This window comes from Pseudomyrmex gracilis, unplaced genomic scaffold (genome assembly GCF_002006095.1).
Source record: "Pseudomyrmex gracilis isolate BER0280 unplaced genomic scaffold, ASM200609v1 scaffold_287, whole genome shotgun sequence".
Lineage (NCBI taxonomy): Eukaryota > Metazoa > Arthropoda > Insecta > Hymenoptera > Formicidae > Pseudomyrmex > Pseudomyrmex gracilis.
In genome coordinates, this window is record NW_018020871.1 from 70,816 (window position 1) to 89,736 (window position 18,921).

Sequence of the window (18,921 nt, forward strand, 5' to 3'; positions counted from 1 at the left end):
ACGAATTATGCAGAGTTTAACGAAGATAGGTCGCGCGAGAAGTAAACGCATGTAACGGCCGGCCGTAAGAACGAAAAGCTGCGGGAAGGCTCCTTGTCCGGCCTCGACCTGCGTACGAAAGTTCGTCGAGGTTGCCGCGTCCGAGGTAGCCTCCCGAGTACGGCCGACACGGCCCGAGCGCAAGCTACGCCGAACATACGACACGACGCCGAGTCGTGCCGAGCCGCGACGTAAACGGCCGATCCTATGGCCGCGGACCAAACAACTCTACCTAGTTCAGTTCTTCGTAGTAAACCGGCCCGGTCGGTTCTCGTGATTTGTCTGTCGGTTGTCTCTTCGCGTCCTTTTCTCTGTCTCTTTCTTTCTCTCTCTCCCTCTTTCTCTATCTCTGTCTGTTTTTCTTTCTTTCTCGCGCACGCTCGCATTTACGGAGCGTACTGATCTTCCGTGCGCCTCGGATTCTTCGCGACCAACACAACGCAGTCTCGAGCAGTGATACTTTCTCGAGATCGTGCGAGTTTCATCCCCGTAACGTACGGCAAAGTGCGATCGATAAGTTGGTTTTGACAAGCGCCACGAACTCCGGTCCTCTGACGAACCACTACCGCCATTAGTTCTCGCCTCGCGTGCCGCATCTTCTTGAGGATTCCTTCCTGTCTGTGGATATTACTCGACGCAGGAAACCTCTCTCACAGGTAGGCGATAACGATGTATCACGAGAATCTCACGATGGAATTAGAAAGGCGTGCAGACGGACGAACCGAGCGAACACGAGCATATTCGCGTTCCGGGAAGAGATCGTAACGTGAGAGATACGTAATTCTTGACTTAGTCCGCTGCTCTCCACATCTGACCCAAATCCACTTTTAATTCAACGTCGTGTCCCGTATTATATGACAATCCGAGAAAAGCGACACGATTTTATATAATAATATGTAACCGTTAATAAAGATCGTTTAGGTTTAGGGTTTAGGTTAGCGACACGATTTACAAAGTTATTTAGACAATGACTTTTACGTTTTTTAGGCATTTAAGTTTCATAAATTTTTCTACCTTTGTCGCAAGAACGTAAGCAGTTTTGACTAGTTTCACGCCGACTTGCTTCTTTGCAAGAAGTAAAGTAGATCTCGTATTGTGACGCAAACTATTTTCTCTGTAAATATAATGATTACCTTAGAAGAGAGAGAGAACCCGCGATTGTTGGTTGGAAGTTCTCGATTATTTAATAAAGTGTGTACAAAGATGTATACACAAACAGAAAGTAACGAACTGGGTATCTCTTTCGGATATAAATGACATCATTTTTCTAACTGCAACAACTCAGATTGCATCAACAGTCCGACGAGTTAAGCCTGTTTGCAAGCCTGATTAACCGATTCGTAATTTTTCTCGCAATAATTACGCTGTAAAAACGGTTGTTTAAGACTAAAGTCCGCTAACACTGACATGAAACTTGCGCGAACATTTAATACATTCGGATTATTCGTCTGTCAAGTCGTTTATGAAATTAAATAAAAAAATATATAAATTATATTGTGGAAAATTACCTGAAAAAAACCATGTACTGTGTCGATCTTGTATGCGCCGTCTTAGTTGATTTTACCAATGACTTTGGATCACTGATATCGCAGTAGTTATTACGTAGTTAATATAATTAACGATACAGAGACGGACAATCTCTCTCTCTCTCTCTCTCTCTTTCTCTTTTTCTCTCTCTGCATGAGAGAGATTTTAGTTGCCCGACGTCGTGCGACCATGTTTCCATTAGCACAAGCAACGCTCAAGTGTTTCGCATGTTATTTTGGCATGTTACATAATAGACTCTATTAAAATTGGAGTTGATTTATAACGGAGCGTTTGCAAAATAATTTCGCTAATCGTGATATGTAAAATAAGCTATTCCTTCGTGATGTCTACTTGTCACGAGACATCTCGTAGAGTCGATATATAAATAAGTTTGTTTTTTCAGCTGCTCTTTGTTGTGCGCTTTTCGCTTTTCAAATGGCATAGTTACACTCCAAGCGTCAATGTGCCATCACTTTGCCGGATCAAGAGTTATTGAGATTTTTTGGAGTCAGTCGCTTTGTTTCTGAATTATTTGTGTGTTATAACTGTAGAGGAAACCGACGGCGAAAGACAATTTTGGGATTCGCTGATTCTTCGAAAACTCGATGGAAAGACAAAAGGTAAAGTGCAATGTATGATTAAAAAAATTATTTAATATATACATTTGCATTTAGAGATAAAATCCTAGATTCGTAAATCGTAGATTCTTTAAAGCAATGCACTTTATGTAAGATGCGACGTATTAAAGATTGGATTGTGAAAACATCAGCGAACTATAATTTTGCAAATATTCCAGAACATTCGCAGATTCTCGTGATATTTAATTGAATTATTAACATGTGTCAATATTTGACTGGACGCATGAAATTTTAGAGCCGGACGCGTGTACCTACATGCGGCGGTTTTAGGAGTTTCCGCGATGATCGATATTACGCGGTGCTTCCTTTTCAAAATATTCCGCTATTGTAGAATTCAACCTATGTGACATAAGCATCGAGATAATATGTGTTCGGTTTCCATAGAGTTTATCGGCTTATTTTAGAACTTTCCGAGTTTTATGATTCAATTGCAGTTTTGACTGAAGAATCTAACTACACGTTGCGGTGACGCGGAATTTATGATCGGTCGGTGAAAGTGACGCTCCTAGTATTTGATACAAATTTAGAAAGTCGTCCGCGCCATCCCGATGCAAATAGGGCTTTCTTGCGATTTTACATTTAGATATAGAACTGTGTAAATATATTTAAAAAAAAAACACAACACACTTTCTTGCGTTATCTAAAAATACACACAGCAAAATACCAAGTAAATATCACTTGTATCAAGTATATAATAAGTTTATATATCCACAAATATATCATAAACATTTAATTTGTTCAAAATACATTCTAAATTTTTAGTAATAAGCTTATACTTTAATACTTTAATCACGAATATTAACTTAAAAGAAAAATTCGTGTTACATGCATTCTTGTTTTTCAATATAGGTTTATATTATTTCAAGATAATGTGTGTGAGATAGACCGTTCGAACCGGGTGCAGGGAGTGTTGTGCAAGAAGTTTTAATAAGAAATGATTACTCTAAAATTTTCGACCTTTATTCTTTTAAGTCATCTTTAGTGGAAATTCTTAAATTAACATTACTACTGTATGACGATCAAGTTGTAAAATTTAATAAGAGAAGTTATTTTTATAAAATAATCGACATATTACTAACGTAAGAGATTCGTCAATACTTTTCTAATATTCTTGAAAAGAAAATACATTCTTTTGAGTGCGTAATACTTAAACTTTTTAAAAAGTTGTAATGAGTACATTAGAGAGATAAGACTATTATCAAGAAAATATTCTTTTCTGAAGTTAACTATTACTTAAAAGAAAGGAAATAAATTGAGTAATTCTTTTTCTTAGGTAATAGAATGACATTTTTCTGTGTGTACGATAATATATCTGAGAAAAAATGTGTACACATGCGTTGTTTTTGATACAGGTTTTATAAACAGATACTTTTATCTTCTTTTATTTTTAAACATCGGATATCATGATGTTATTAATTGATAGGTGAAATATATTTTTACGCGATTAAAAAAAAAAGAAATTTTAAGAAATATATAAAGTGTATACGAGAGCCATATTGCAGGATTTTTTATGCGGAAATCTGCATGTATATATACAGTCGAACCTCGATAACTCGAATCTCAAGGGAAGAGCTAAAATCTTTGAGTTGTAGAAATTTCGACTTATCGAAGTGTGTTTTTTCTTTCCGCGGAGCGGAAGGAAATGAACAAAATTTTCGTCTTATAGAGATTTTCGAGTTATAGAGATTCGAGTTATCAAGGTTTGACTGTATATGAATATATGTATATACGTGGTCACAAGTAAATTTTTACAAGTTACGTTTTTGAATTGAAGTTTCAATTCTACAAATCATAGGATGCTAAATTTGCATATGAAGAACCCTGAATACTCCCCTAAATTAATTTAAAATATTGCAAAAAAACCCCTTCCGCGTAAAAAATCCTGCGATATGGCTCGTACACCTTATATATTTCTTACCAATTTTCAACGAGCTATAATAAAATTTAATTGTTAAGAAATTTTAAGTTTCAAAATAAATCAAATACATCAATATCTTGTATATAACTTGTAGTCTTCTAATCCATTTTAAAAAGAAATTTATTTCAATAAATTTATTTGCAAACTGATATTCTAAAAGAATACTTTTTCAATCAATTTAATCTGTGTAAAAATTCACACTGAAGTAATAGTGTGCTTTGATGTTCGCAGTGGCCTCTTACGATTCATTGTTTTTTTCTGAGTTTAAGTTGTTTTGCGATAATAATAATATCTAGATATTGTGCGTATACAATATGATAATATATTTGTTTATGAGAGATACTTATGGCACATAAGTTTTATTTAGATTCACGATACGCGTTGATAAAAACTTTTTTTTTTTTCGAGTAAGCGGCGTGCAATTTTGTCCTACATGCGGAACACAGGTGGAGGAAACGCGTCGCTTCCCGTTCTTTATACCACAACACCGGAAATCCTAGCAAACCGTAATGCGCGAATAGGTTAGGTAGAGACGGGAGGACGACCGCGCTGGTAGAATCAGCTAAAGCAAATCGAGGATTCAGCTGATTATTTGTTGGCTTTGATGTGGTCGTGAAAGAAGCCGTGACTGTCGTCCTTTCACGTTCATTGTACTTTTCCTTCGGCATCTCTCGATGATCCTTCAGAGCGTAATATTTTTTTCTCGGGATATTGTCTAAACGCGGAGGTCGTTGTACGTGAATAACCGTGAAGAATAGAGACATTCACGAAATATCGAGTAGGCTATTTATTGAACAGATCGCAGTACAGTAGAATGTCAATTCCTGGACGGCAAAAGCGCTAATAAAAGCAATAGTCTTAATGTATTTGGCAATTATTTCTTCATATCATAATTGTTTAGCATACCTATAATACCAGCTGTATATCTTTGTGATAAAGTAACTCTTCGTGGATTGATATGGGTCTCCCACTCAAAAATTTCAACCAGGTATCTTTAGTTGGAATTAGTTTTTTTAAACGCTTGTATTTTCGAAATTACTGGAGATTTTTTAATTTGTTTTTTTAATTTTTTTAATTGCAGAATTGTTCAAAAATTGTTTTTTAATTAAAAAAATTAGAAAAATATTGATTTTTTGCAGAGATGTTTGATTGTAAAGTCATGTAAGTCTTACAGCACGGAAAAAAAAATAGTTTCTACCACAGCTAAGTACGGTTTGCTGAACTAAATTTGCTGCTGTAGCTATAAAATTTCCTGTTACATAGAAACAGTTTGCTGATATTTCTAAATATTTCGACATAATAGCAAAAATGTAGATCTTGTAGCTAAAAAGCTTAGGTGTCCATAATTCTACCAAAATTAGGTGTGGTTCCTAAATTTTAGTAGAATTATGGACACCTAAGCTTTTTAGCTACAAGATCTACATATTTTGCTATTATGTCGAAATATTTAGGAATATCAGCAAACTGTTTCTATGTAACAGGAAATTTTATAGCTACAGCAGCAAATTTAGTTCAGCAAACCGTACTTAGCTGTGGTAGAAACTATTTTTTTTTCTGTGAGACCGTCCACGAAGGGATAATTTATGAGCGAGTCGATCATTGCGCTCAAGTATCAATATAACGATCATTTTATACGTTACGTACAAGTCCGTACGAATGTCTGAATTTAATGAGAAAAAAGAATCTTTCATTAAATTTACGCGATCTCTTTGAAGCATTTGAGATATTTAAAAACACGCTAGGTAGTAGTGAGATCTACAAGTAAAATTTAATAAAAGCACAATTTTAACGTCGAAAAAAATAGTCTGAATATAGATTCTCTGAGTGAATTGATTGATCGATATCTCGGTCGATATTAAATTATACGTCACCGTAATAACTCTCGTACATCTGCATTCACGATTTTCTCCCGGTTTAGAAAACCGGCTCATCGCGTTGTCAAATAATGTGTACGTACGCGCGCGTTCGTCTACTTTCTTGTTGACCGCTGATTTCAGCTGTCTCTGCGACAACGACACGCCGCGAAGGATGATGAAAAAGTTATCTAGTCGCTGACTTTCTCTGTCCGTCAATGTGGATTTCCATTTAGCGCGTATTATTTTTTAATCTCGGATACGAATCCACGTCACTCAATTACCGCAGAATTTCGTGATCTTCTATTCAGAATCATTTCTCGAAAAATATTTTAATAAAATAGAAAGTGAAAATATATATTGAAATCAGCATCTCTTGGTCCTCATTAGTTCTTTCTCTTTTGATATTAATGATGTTATATTGCATATATATACAATATGTACCATTAATTTTATAAAAATTCACTCAAAAGATTAACAACAAATTGCACAATGACATGATTTATGAATATTATATTATGAATAAATATTCATAATATAATATTCATAAATCGCTTGGCTTTAAGAATTTCGGCGGCTTTAATGAATGATGACGGAACAAGTAAAAACCGATAGATTAATCACACATGGTCGACCTCGTAGAGACATAAATACGATAACAAGGCAAACATGAAAAAAGTCGTGTTTCAAATCGTCGTTAATTTGTTGATTTAGTCATCAGAGAGTAATTTGTGTGACCAGCTTCTACGCATAAATTATTCTAATGTTTTTTACCGTCTACCTATAGCAATAGCGGAAGGCTCAAATGAAAATATAATGTGTTCCACACGCACACAGCGTGATTTACAGAAATTTCACTTTTTCTCACAATAATCCTTCAACGTATCATTACTGTGCGCGAATATATATCCGTCACAGGTCACAGATCACGCGAGTCTAATCATTGCAATGATAAATTGTAGATCTCAGTCGACTGAAAAGAGTGAAATCACCGGTCTCAAGACAACGCGCGTCCGTCTTCATTAAGAAACCGTACGATCATTTGTTTGTTCCTCGCGAAACTAACGGTATTCGAAGGTATTTGAACCTTTCAAATTGTTGGTCACATTAACGCTATTAGGACACTTGGCGTGAGGCGTTGCGTCGCGCACGAAAGTTTATTTTCGAGATGATCCTCGACAATGAGTCGAGATAAGGCTTGGGAGTTTCTTGTCGGAGCAAAACTCCTTTGACGCGTCTTTGCGACGTTACCTCCAAGAGCTTTCCCCTCATTTTTGTGAAAATGACCCCCTTCTCACACACAGTCGGACTATTCACTCTTCTGCAAGGAAATGAGGTAAAAAGAAGCGTTTTCTCTCTTTTTCTCTCTCTCTCTCTTTCTTTCTGTCTGTCTTTCTTTCTTTCTCTCGTGGTATTTTCTCTTTTTTTTTTCAACTTCTAGCTTTGAAGATGAAAACGATAAGTTCCGCAAGCGCATGTAACAAAGTTAATGATCGTTTCCAAATGGAAAGAGCGCGCTCTTGATACTTTTGGTATTTTGAGCTCGGTAATGTGGTTTGTCGTCGTTTTATTCGCACAAACGTCAAGTTGAACGAAGCGAGTCTGTCACTTTTCGCTTTTTCTTATTTCGTTCACGTATTCACTTCTTTTTGCGTCTCGCGAATACTTTTGTCTTTCTTTAACCGGAAAGACGATACATGTGTAAAGGTAAGCTCCCTATACACTAGTCTAATATATATTACTGCTACAAAAGTACACAACCAAACGATCAACATCCAAAAATTACATTTGTGCAACAAACACATATTTTCAAAGATTGTTTCTCAAGCTATTGTGTCACGCAAGGTTTTGTAGAGCGATTTCTATTCAACTATAAAACGAGATCAGGCAAAACCGAGCTTGGTAACAAAGAACGTGCTATAAAACTTTTCAAAAACTTAAAGAAAATATATTGTGTGTTGTTAAATTGTTTTATCGATATAAATAAATGTTTTGACATCGATTTGAGTTAACAATTGAATAAGAGATGATGAAACAAGATATTTCAGCAGATGCGAACAAAAACATAAGATGTGTTTTTTTATTGAGTACAAAAACAACTACAGACGTTTCGATCCCTTCGTTTAGATCTTCATCAGTGTACAAACAAAAATAAATAATATTAGGATGATTACAGCGCGCTCATAATGTGAAGCATTACTTCGCTGCTTTCTAGCAAATACCAGAGGACAACAAACAACTACACACCACGAATACAAATTGTACTCTATGTTTGTAAGGTTTTTTGTATCCAATAAAACACACACACGAACGTTTTTGCTAGCATTTGCCCAAATACCTTGTTGTTTCATCGACTTGAGTTGTTTTCAAATAATAAATTACATTACAAATAAAACCTATAAAAAAGTCATGAAACGGACAAGATAATAATTTTGATAAATCACAGAAAGCTAAAAACTTCAGGATATACACACAGAGAGTAATTTACTTCAATTTAACTTTCGGGAAAAGTGTGACTAGTGACTAATCAATAATTCATCGAATTAGAAAAAGTGAAAAAACAGTCAGAAAAATGTCACATATCTATTGACATATTTGCACGCAAGCGAATCGAACGAGCTATTTTTTGGCGCCGTCAATTAATTTGCAATCGACTATACGTACATATATAATAAAACGATAGAAGATACTATTAGTTCGCGTTTCGCATCTGAATCCCGGTCACGTACGATGTTGATAAAAGCATACTGAGTAGATGCGACACCTGTTACGCGTAGATACGATAATTATAGTCATCGGGGCTCGTCGTCTGCTATTACGCGCGTTGGAATCCGGGAACTTTGAGAATGTAGCGAGAGAGTCGCTGCAAACGGCAACTGTGAACGCGTCTCGCCCGTTTTGACCGAGACTATTTTCTTTAAAGTGATTTCTACACCGCGATAATTCTGGTTATTAATTTGGAAAATAATCCGTAAAAATCAACGCAAATAGTAATAATATGTAATATATATAATATTAAACAATTATGACTTAAGGCTCGTTTGAAATTAAAACCAAGAAATATATAAGGCCTTACGAGCCGTTCCCAGGATGTTGAGCGGAAACTGTACGTGTATATATATATGTACAATATATACACATGTATATATATATATATATAATATTATTTCAATGTAATTATTTACACGAGTTTAATCTAATTTAATCTGCACAAATGTAAATTATATATGATTCTCAAGAAGATAGAAAGCTTCAAATAGGAATAGGGCAATAAGAATAAAAAAACGTTAATATAGATATGTATATTATATTAAATATAAATAAACACGCAAATTTTTATTTCAAATTTATTCGAAAATTATTTTTCTGATTCTTAGAGTTCGTATTTAACTAGATACTCAATTCAAAAATTTGGTATGACTCGGAAGAAAATTAAAATTGAAGTAGTGAAGAGCTGGCTGGATGTTAAGCTAGTTCCATCTCCTCTTATTGAAAAAACATTCAGTTAAAAAAATCTTGCACTAAACCACAACACAATCAAGTTAATTAAGTGCTATCTTATACAAAAATTAATACAGAAATAAAAGTGCGATTAGTTGATTTTTTAAATATTACTTGCACGATTTTTTGAGTCTACGAGTTTTAAGTCGATTCCGCACAAAGCGCTCAAGTACTTTTCGGGACTTGAAATCTAAATAATGTAGTACTGAATAATTATTTGACGTTTATTTCAGTCGAGCATCTAATTAATAAACAGCCTCACTCTCTTTATTTTATAATTGTGATTTTCTGTCAAACGAGTTGAGTACTAACTTTTTGAATTGAGAACATCTAATTAACATTTAATTTCTAAGTAGATACGAGTGTATTTTTACATAAGGATAAAGGAGTTAACTTAATAGACATTACAAGTTGTCTAATTGATTTAATTCTCTTAAAGAATCAAGTTTATCGACTCAAATAATTAATATTCGAAGATGTTTTTCGAATTTGAACTGCGTTAGTGTCATTTTTCTACAGATGTTTCGTGAACATTTCACATTTCAATTTTGTAATCCAAAGATTTAATTTAGAACAAAGAAGACGATAATTTCGTGAAATGTTTACAAAACGTCGGTATAAAATTGACAATAACACGGTTTCAAACCCAAAAAATCTTCAAATGTTAATACAAAACACATTGATGCGAAAGCATCAAATATCAAAAATCAAGTAATTAATATCATTCGTAATTTAATTATCGTCTTCTTTGTCCTAAAATAAATCTTTGAATTACAAAATTTACAGAGACACACACAGTGAAATAGAGAAAGAGAAAAAGATAACTTATTGAAAGAACATTCTTTGATCTCATGCATAAAAGAAGTGAAGATCGCTTTTAATATGAAAAGAGACGAGCTTTTAATGAATGAAAAGAGAAATTCCACGACTTCTTATTTTTACTTTTAATATTATTAGTTATAATATTAATCAATTCATCAACATATAATATTGTCATTATTGTTCTAACTGACTTTACACTACATATATGCTGTAGATTGTACATATGTCTTTAGAGTTTAATCTATTTTCAAACAATCTACAGAGTCACATTCGTGAGACTTTTCCAGTCGGAACAAAGGAACAAAACACGTTATTGACTAAATTATGATGAGAAAGAAAAACGTGTTCTCTAAATAAACTGTTCATATCCGGGAAAGAGGAGAAAGGGGAGGGAGAAACGCGCGTATATCCAAGAAACACGTGTGCGACTCACGCAGGTTTGTTGACGCGCAGAGAAGAGAGTGTGAATTAATGCAAGTCTAAAAAATTGTTGCTCGAAGAATGTTAATGAGCGAAGCACGACGGCGGGATCTTGCGCCATATTATATATATATGTACGAGTTCCTCTTGATAATTAATCGGATAGAAAACTCGGCATTTCTGACGGAGATAACGCGTTTCAGCAGAAAACGCGTCTCCATAATGTGATCGCGCCCGGTTTGAGAAATTCTCTATTTTGTCCGCGGGCGCTGTGTGTATCTCCACGCATATAAATCAAACCCTATCGCGCGTTCTCAGCTCGACTAGATTGAACCACATTCCGACGTTGCGTCAGGGATGCAACTTACGCACAGATCCCACCTTTGTCTCACATTGTCGGGTGAGATAAATAAATATATATAATATATCCGATGTCCGCGACTCTTGGGACGAAGAAGGAAGCAAGCAAGCAAGGGTGAAAATATTCAGCCGGATCGTAATTTAAATTTAATCTACCGGCGATTAAAGTCTCATTAGGCGATCGGGATCAACAGTTGGGTACTCGCCAACTGCTCGCTCTCGATTTAAACGCGCAATGTCTCGCGCGATCTACGCGTTTTCCATCGCGAGAAAAAAGGAAGGTGAACACAGTCGATTCTTATATTAAAATGTCGAGATTACAATTTCACCGCGATCTACTCATTGTTGAAATGTTGCTCTCGGTAAAAAAAAAATGATATTTAACGGCGTTTAATATATTGTTATTTGGCATATTTTGTGACCAATCTGAGAAGAAATCGCTTCATTTTCTTTTGCGTACATGTTTTACTTTTTACACATGTCGCATATTTCACGTAAATGAAGAAATGAAGAGACGACAATAGATGAGGATGTGAATACTCTTGATTTTCATGTATAACACGCGTAGCTTGAATACTAGAGAAAAAGTATGTTTTGTTCTGATATTATTTTTACAGTATCGCGATCTTCTTCACGCATCGTTTGCTGTATAATAACCGTTTAAGCGCTATCCAATGAAAAGAACTGTATGAATATGTTCCGGTATTTTCGAATCTTCGAAAGTTAGGCAGAGCCGTACAATGTGTGATCTACGGAGAATTAAGTCTTTTGGCAGCTGACAGTAAGCTTTGTGCTTATTTCCGACCGACCTGCTTTTTAGCTCGTCGAACGCGCGTCGTTGTGCTCGCGATGTCTCCTGGCACGTATTTTCGTTCGTTCGAATAAGTTTCGAGATGTTCGAGCCTGCGTAAGGCCTTTCTGCCTGTATTCGAAATACGCGTTAGAATAACGCAGCGTCTGAATAAAATTGAATGATACAGAAAGAGGAAAGGCTGCAGTATTTTTGCTAATTGTCGAGTGCGAGTTTTAGAAAATAATGCTTCTTTAACGAAATATAAGTATTATATTCTCTATGTATAAATTAAATAAAGAAATAAGATTTTGAGGGTCATATGCTGCATGTATGTGCAAAATATATTTTTAACGTGTAAAGTAATTCACATAGAAAATTCGAATTGAATAACAATTCTAAAATTTATATAAAATGCTACTTTGCATCTTTATATATATTATGTGTGTGTGTATATATATATATTAGGATGGTTTTTAGCATATGATAAAAAAAAATTTGAAAATATGTATTGCTCACCCTCTTATTTTGTTACATTTAGTAAAAAATTACTTTGTGCCAAAACTGAGTAATTTAGTGCAATATTTAGAGGTCGCGCAGAGTAGGTAAAAATAGTCAAATAACAGATTAAATTTATTCATACATTCAACTTATGTGCTTGCGAACGGCAAAGTTGTATTTATAAAAAAATAATTTTGTTTATAAAATAACAGATTTTACTAATAATAAGAAAGTCTTAGGCTCTGAAGTTTAAACTGGAAATATATAAACGTAATAAGAGACGTTTACTGGATGCTTCCGCACAACATCCAGCGAACGGCTCTTTCTCTATTATCATTTATATATTTCCGGACTTTACTAAATTAAAGTTCTTGTTGCAGAACATCTTTTTTACAATTGGTAAAACGTTTTCTGTGTTCATTAACAACTTGCAAGAGATACTGAAATTGCTCCTCCTGTATTGTTATGGTCTTAAATTCCTCAACCAAAGCTAGACCTCTTTCGGCGTTATCGTTAATTACTTTGAGACTATTGACTATGTCAGTACCTCTTGCATAGTCGTAGTTTTCTTCCCAAACACTAGGGTTGTTTTCTAAAAAAGAAGTACTTATATTCAGCTTAAAAAAAAAATGACATGGTATTCTGTGTAACTAATTGATCTACGGTCACCTCAGACCATTTTACAGATTTTTTGGAAATTTTTCGTCTCTTTTCAGGTTTTTCAGTTCCAGGATTTTCTTTTAGAGCAATAGTAATTTTCTTTTTTACTTCTACTGAAAGGTTTTTATCAAAAAACGCCAAACCAACTAGTTCTTCTGACAGATACTAGAGATGGTTTGAAAATTTCTTTTTTGCCACTCTTGAAATATGCGGTAATGTATCTTCTAATTTTTCTATATTTACTAGAAATTCCAAATCAGTTGCAGGAGCACATGCAGCTTTAGTAAGCGAAAATCATGCTTTAATGTAGACAAAAATTAAAAACAGACATACTTCTTGAAGACCTTTCTCTTCTGTGGCTCTCAGTTTAAACTGCTGTTTAAACATGTATATTTTCAATGAATAAATAGCTTTTGCCATCCTGGCATGATGCACAGGTCCTGGTGTCTTGAATGTAAAACCAGTAGGTTTTTCTCCCAGAAAAACAACAGCCAGTTCTAGAAATTCTCGGTAATCGGATCGTGGCTGGGAGCCCTTTTCAAGTTGTTTTAAACAAAATTTTAGAACGTCGTCTCGAACATCAGCTATACAGTTGAATACGGCGTCTTCATTTATAGATGTTGAAAATTGGGTTTTGTCGAAAGAAGACTAAGCTGCTTGAAATCGTTTGAAAATATCTGGCCCAGAAGTAGGAACTTTTATGGCTGCTTCCTAGACTGACTTCAAAATGATTTCAAATATATGATGGCGACAAGCTAGATGCAAAAGAGACTTTTTCAGTGTTTTTTCCAATATAGTACAAGTTCCTTGTAAAGATCCAGTATTACTTGAAGTGGTATCAAAGCACATGGCACAGACGTTGTTACAAATATTCCATTTAGTTAATAGATCGATTACAGCTGTCGCTTGTGTCTCTTCTGTTCCAGAAGATAGTTTAGGAACTCCTAAAAGCTGATCCACATTTTCTTCAGTTACTATTACAGATAGACGATCAACAGTCTCTTTTCTGCTAATTTCTTCCAATAGTTTTCCATTCCAATGTACAACAAGGACATTTGACGCAGTAAACTTTTGTTTTATTTGTTTTGATAACAATTTACGTATAATAGAACGACGACGTTGAATAGACGATCGGTTGATGTTAATATCTGCGATGTCATGTCCTAAATTCTGAGCTACAGCTGCAAGAACAAATGTGGCTTTTCTATTTACTTCTCTACTCACTTTTGTCCGATCTAGTGTAGCTACAAGTTTTGGAGTTACAATGTCAATCTTAGCTCTTTTTTAGTTTTAGTATAGAAGTAGATGCAATAGATGCTTTAAATAAATTGTCAGTGTCATCATCTTTGCTAATTGCGCTAGAGTCAGAGTCATCGATATCATTGCTCGTTGCATTAGCAAGTGTACCTAAAATAAAAAAAACAAAATTCTACTGCGCTAATTGGCATTAATGATGGATTTCTTACCTAAAGTTTTGTGTTTTTCTTGATATCTCTCTTTGATATCTCTCTTTGCGTTTCTGTAAAATTTTATCTTTCTCCTCACATCTTTTATGTTTCCTGCTTAAAAAAATTTCTGTCTTCTCCAGCCATACTACCTCTAAGGCCAGGTTCTCTTTGTAATAGTAAAAACTGCTTGTCCTCTTCGTTTTTCATTAGTTTTAATGCGTCTTGATGAGCAATATCCCAGAGATTATTTAGCTTAGACAGAAAGTTTTGTTCATTTTTGATTTGCGTTTTAGTTTTTCTTTTGAAACTTTTTTTAAATTTAATCTATTTATCGTAAAGTCCTTCTAGTTTGGAAATTAGATGATCAAATCGCACAGGGATATTAGCTTTATTCCAAAACATTTTTGTCTCGGCTACTACACATCTTGCATTTTCCCTGATAGTAATTTTCAGTGTCTTATGATGATAAAAAACACTTGTAAAACTAATTTCACAGAAGGCAATTTAGTTCCAGTTATTGTCTGCTCTTCGTGTCTTATTAAATATAAAGCAGTTTTTTGTCTTGTCGAAAAACTCATTTTAAAGCAGTACACATACACGAGCACGACTATCAACCGTGTTTAACTGTTCACAACTGATCATAAAACAATCGAACATCAAACTACGAAGACACAACACGACATATATACACAGTCTGTATATGCGTGAGAGACTATACATACACGCGCATTAGAACGATAACTTTGAACTTGCTGCGCGACTTTTAATTATTTTGCAATTTCATAAAAACTATAAGATAATTTTTTTTTGTATCAAGTAATAATTTAACAGGGTGAGAGCTCAACATTTTGAAAGTTATAAAATAAGGGCCACTCTAATATATATGTGAATTTTAACTATTTAACTCAATGAGAGAAATTTAACCCTGATCCTGTAAACCCTGACATTTATGTCCGATGCGATTTTTTATTGAAATAAAACATTGCAAAAAATCTGTGAACATTTATGGGGCTTTATTCACCATTATAAATTACGAAAATAATATTAGTTTGGATTTTTTTTAATTTTTGTTTTTTTTAAATTATACTAATCAGATGTCTCATTTCCAAATTCGCTCCGACAAGGATTCAGGAGTTTACAGGCTACAGTTAAAAAATTTAGTGCAAAAGACACTTTGGTCAGGATTCGAATCCGAATCTTCCGCGTTTTGTGGAGTCGCCTTTTTAATTCAGCTGCTTTTGTCGACGCTTTTTTAGTTAGCTAGTTTTAATCAAAATTATAAAATGCACTATGCATATTATTATTACAAATTTAGGAAATTCAGTATTTTGTACAATATGTGAAATGGACTAAACTCAACAAAACTTTCACATATCTTTTTCTCTTTCTCCTCTTTCTCTTTGGGATATGTAATCATGCGCTTTGTTCATTTCACAAACATGTACCTGCCTTTGCAACAAGATGCGCAATAAACAGATCTGAAAACATCAGGTAAAGTGGCGTGCAAAAATGTGTCTGTTTGAAGTTAATACTATCCGCGGACCGATAAATCTTGCTTGATGCTTCGCGGAAGCGCACGGAAAACGTTTGAAAATGAGCCAGTAATCGCACAAACGAGGACAGCTGAAACGAGCGATGCGGAACGCGATGATGCGCCCATCGCGTTAAACGTAGTCACCGCGCGCGTAACAATTATCGGCGATAGCCCGTGTTCGTAAACTCTCTTGGCGGATTTTCTCTGTTACACACACTCGCGCAAGGAGAGAGAAAACTGCGCGCTGCTCTCGACTTCGCCGATTCTGCTTTCTTTTATTTCGCGATGTTGCGCGTTCTCATTAATTTAACGGTTGCAACAGATACAGGAGGAAATACACACTCACTATGTTTTCAAAGCGGAAAATTAGATCTGTAACTTTATGGATGGTGAGGCTTCTCTCTGCTTTAATGTTCAGCTCGGTATCTTTGCGTCGCGAAGAAATCGGATGTAAGTTTTTTTACAAATTTTTTAGAAACAATAAAAATAGGTATTGAATTTCTTGCGTATTCCTATCAAACAGCAATATAATTGTCAATAATTGTCAAATTTGTCTTATCATTGTGATTTATTTCAAACTCTTGGACGTGTGTTGGCTTCCGCGGCGCGCACGGGATCCGTCGCTCGTGTCGGTTTGTCACTGACGCGTACCACAGAGGATGTCATTGACCTCATCCTAAGGATCTTCAAGACGCAAAAACGCACACGCGAGATACCGTTGGCACGAGTCACCGACATAGATGCATCTGTTCCGCGCCGCCACTAGCGGCGATGCAACGCGATGCTCACCTTGCTCGCTTCTTTAGCGCGTTTTATGTGAGAGGACGAGATGTGCGGAGGTCGTCGATATCGTGTTGTTTACCTTTTCTATTATTCCGTTTAGTGTATGAAATATATAGTACGATGCCGTTACGATAAAAAAAAAAAAAGAAAAAAGAATCGGCTCCTACATGCAGTTCCAATTCTTTTTTAATTTTTAGGAAACTCGTACTTAGTTACGCGCTTTTGCAGTTCTGGAATCAATTATTATGTATATGAATGAGATTTTCATAAATTGTATACAAAATTCTCTTAACTGTGGGCTGTTTTGTTCATGACTCATTTATGGAAGTGATATTTTTACATGTAATAAATCAAAGATTTTTAATCAGCTGTACTTTTTATAATCAAAGAACTTTGTAAAACTTTGCTTTTTTTAAGAGAATCTTTTTGATACCATGTATTTTAAAAGAGAAAACCATGATAAAATTAAAATAAATATCGAGATTTTATGATTATTTCATGTTTCAATGATTTATACGATCCGAGATTTACTTGAAATAATTTTCCATTCATATGAAATTGAATTCTTTTATATATATCAAGAAATCTAATATATATATATATATAAATGAGTAGAAAATTCTTTAGGTGAGGATACAGTTTCTGTGGCGTTTGCTTCTTCCGATATTTTTCAAGTCGTGATGTTCTGCAAATCTCGTTTAACGAAAAAGTCACGTCTGGGTCGTGCTGCGTATCGTATCGTGTTGCGTTACATTGCGACATTCCAGCGCATCCTTCACCTCAGAAGGAGAAGAGTAGTCGCGTTTTATTTTCATGCTTTCGGTTGGCGCTCGGTGCAATTGCATAACGGTCACGCACATACACGCGTGTGAATCAATGACACGCACGACGAGAGAGAGAGAGAAAGGAGGAGAGGGAAAAACGTAGCGGCGTGCGCTGACTCTTCGCATCGCATGCGTGTTACGGGCGCGAGTGGTACTTCTGTTGCAGAAGAATGCACGTTTTACCTGTTTGTTCGCGATCTCGTCGCTCTCAGTGTTGTGCAAACTCTTCGGCGCGCAACACAAAGTGGCTATATAATTTGTTAAAACGCACCGCGCTGGCCGCTTCAATTAGTCCGAACACTTAGTGTAGACACACGCGCAGCCCGCTTATTTATACGATTTTACGGGTTTTGATGCCGTGCACGCGCGCGCACGTAACGGTATCTCATAAAATTATTTTGCTAAAAGTAGATAATGAGGGAATAGTTTTAGATTTAATCCGCGAAACTCATGGCACAATGTAAGAGCGTGCGGTTAGAAATACAGCGATGAAACATTGATATGCTCGGTCTGTACGCACGTGTTGTTCCGGACACACTTTACTTACGTTTCAAAATTAGTTTCGCTTGAATCAAGTTTATTCGGTTTTGCATATTGATTCAATTCTTACTGTTTTCTCTGAAAATCTCTAACGCGATGAAATATAATACGTAATAAGTAAAGATGAAGATGAGATATTAAAACCTATTTTGTTACTTTACTAAAACAATAAAAATAATATAAAAACTAATGTTGTTTCTTTAATTTAGAATGTTAAATAAAAAACCTTATAAATTTTTACAGAGTTTTTACTTTTTAATTAATATAAAAAATTGCATTGGATATAAATATTGGAGGTTTACAGGATTGGTACCTAAGAAAGTCCTTACAGAAATAGAGTTAACATTCAACTGATTTATTATTTTTATATTTGTTATTATTTTTAACGTTTTTATGTGTTAGATTTGTCAACCTATAACTTAACTTTTGTATATGTCACTTAAAAATAGAATATTATTTTGAGTGACTTTTAATACAATCATGTCGATTAATTTATATATCTCAAAGTTGATTTAAAAAAAATTCAAAAAAACGAAATTAAAATAAATCTTATCACGACATACAAAATAATTAAATTTATTAAAATCAAAGTTAAAATAAATATTATTATGTGTTAATTTAACACACAAAAAATAAATACTCTTTTGAAATACATTTCTTACTTGGGATTATGAGAGAAAGGGAAAAGAGGATTACGATAGTATCTACCTTATCTACGTTTAAAGATTTCTTAATTTTTACTTTGTTATTATGCTATGATTTA

The 18,921-nt window shown here is 34.7% G+C and overlaps 1 protein-coding gene across 3 annotated transcripts in view; it reads left to right on the forward strand.

Moving 5' to 3' along the window:
• The first annotated feature begins 301 nt into the window (after window positions 1-301).
• The window catches only part of LOC109859782 (serine-rich adhesin for platelets), an 80,233-nt gene continuing 61,613 nt past the window's right edge, over window positions 302-18,921 (forward strand). The window contains exons 1-2 of one of the 3 annotated variants that reach the window (XM_020438337.1): window positions 302-695; window positions 1,970-2,186. The gene's annotated coding sequence lies outside the window, so the exon portion shown is untranslated. The remainder of the gene's footprint in view (window positions 696-1,969; window positions 2,187-18,921) is intronic. The other 2 variants (XM_020438336.1, XM_020438338.1) reach the window with 2 other exon arrangements.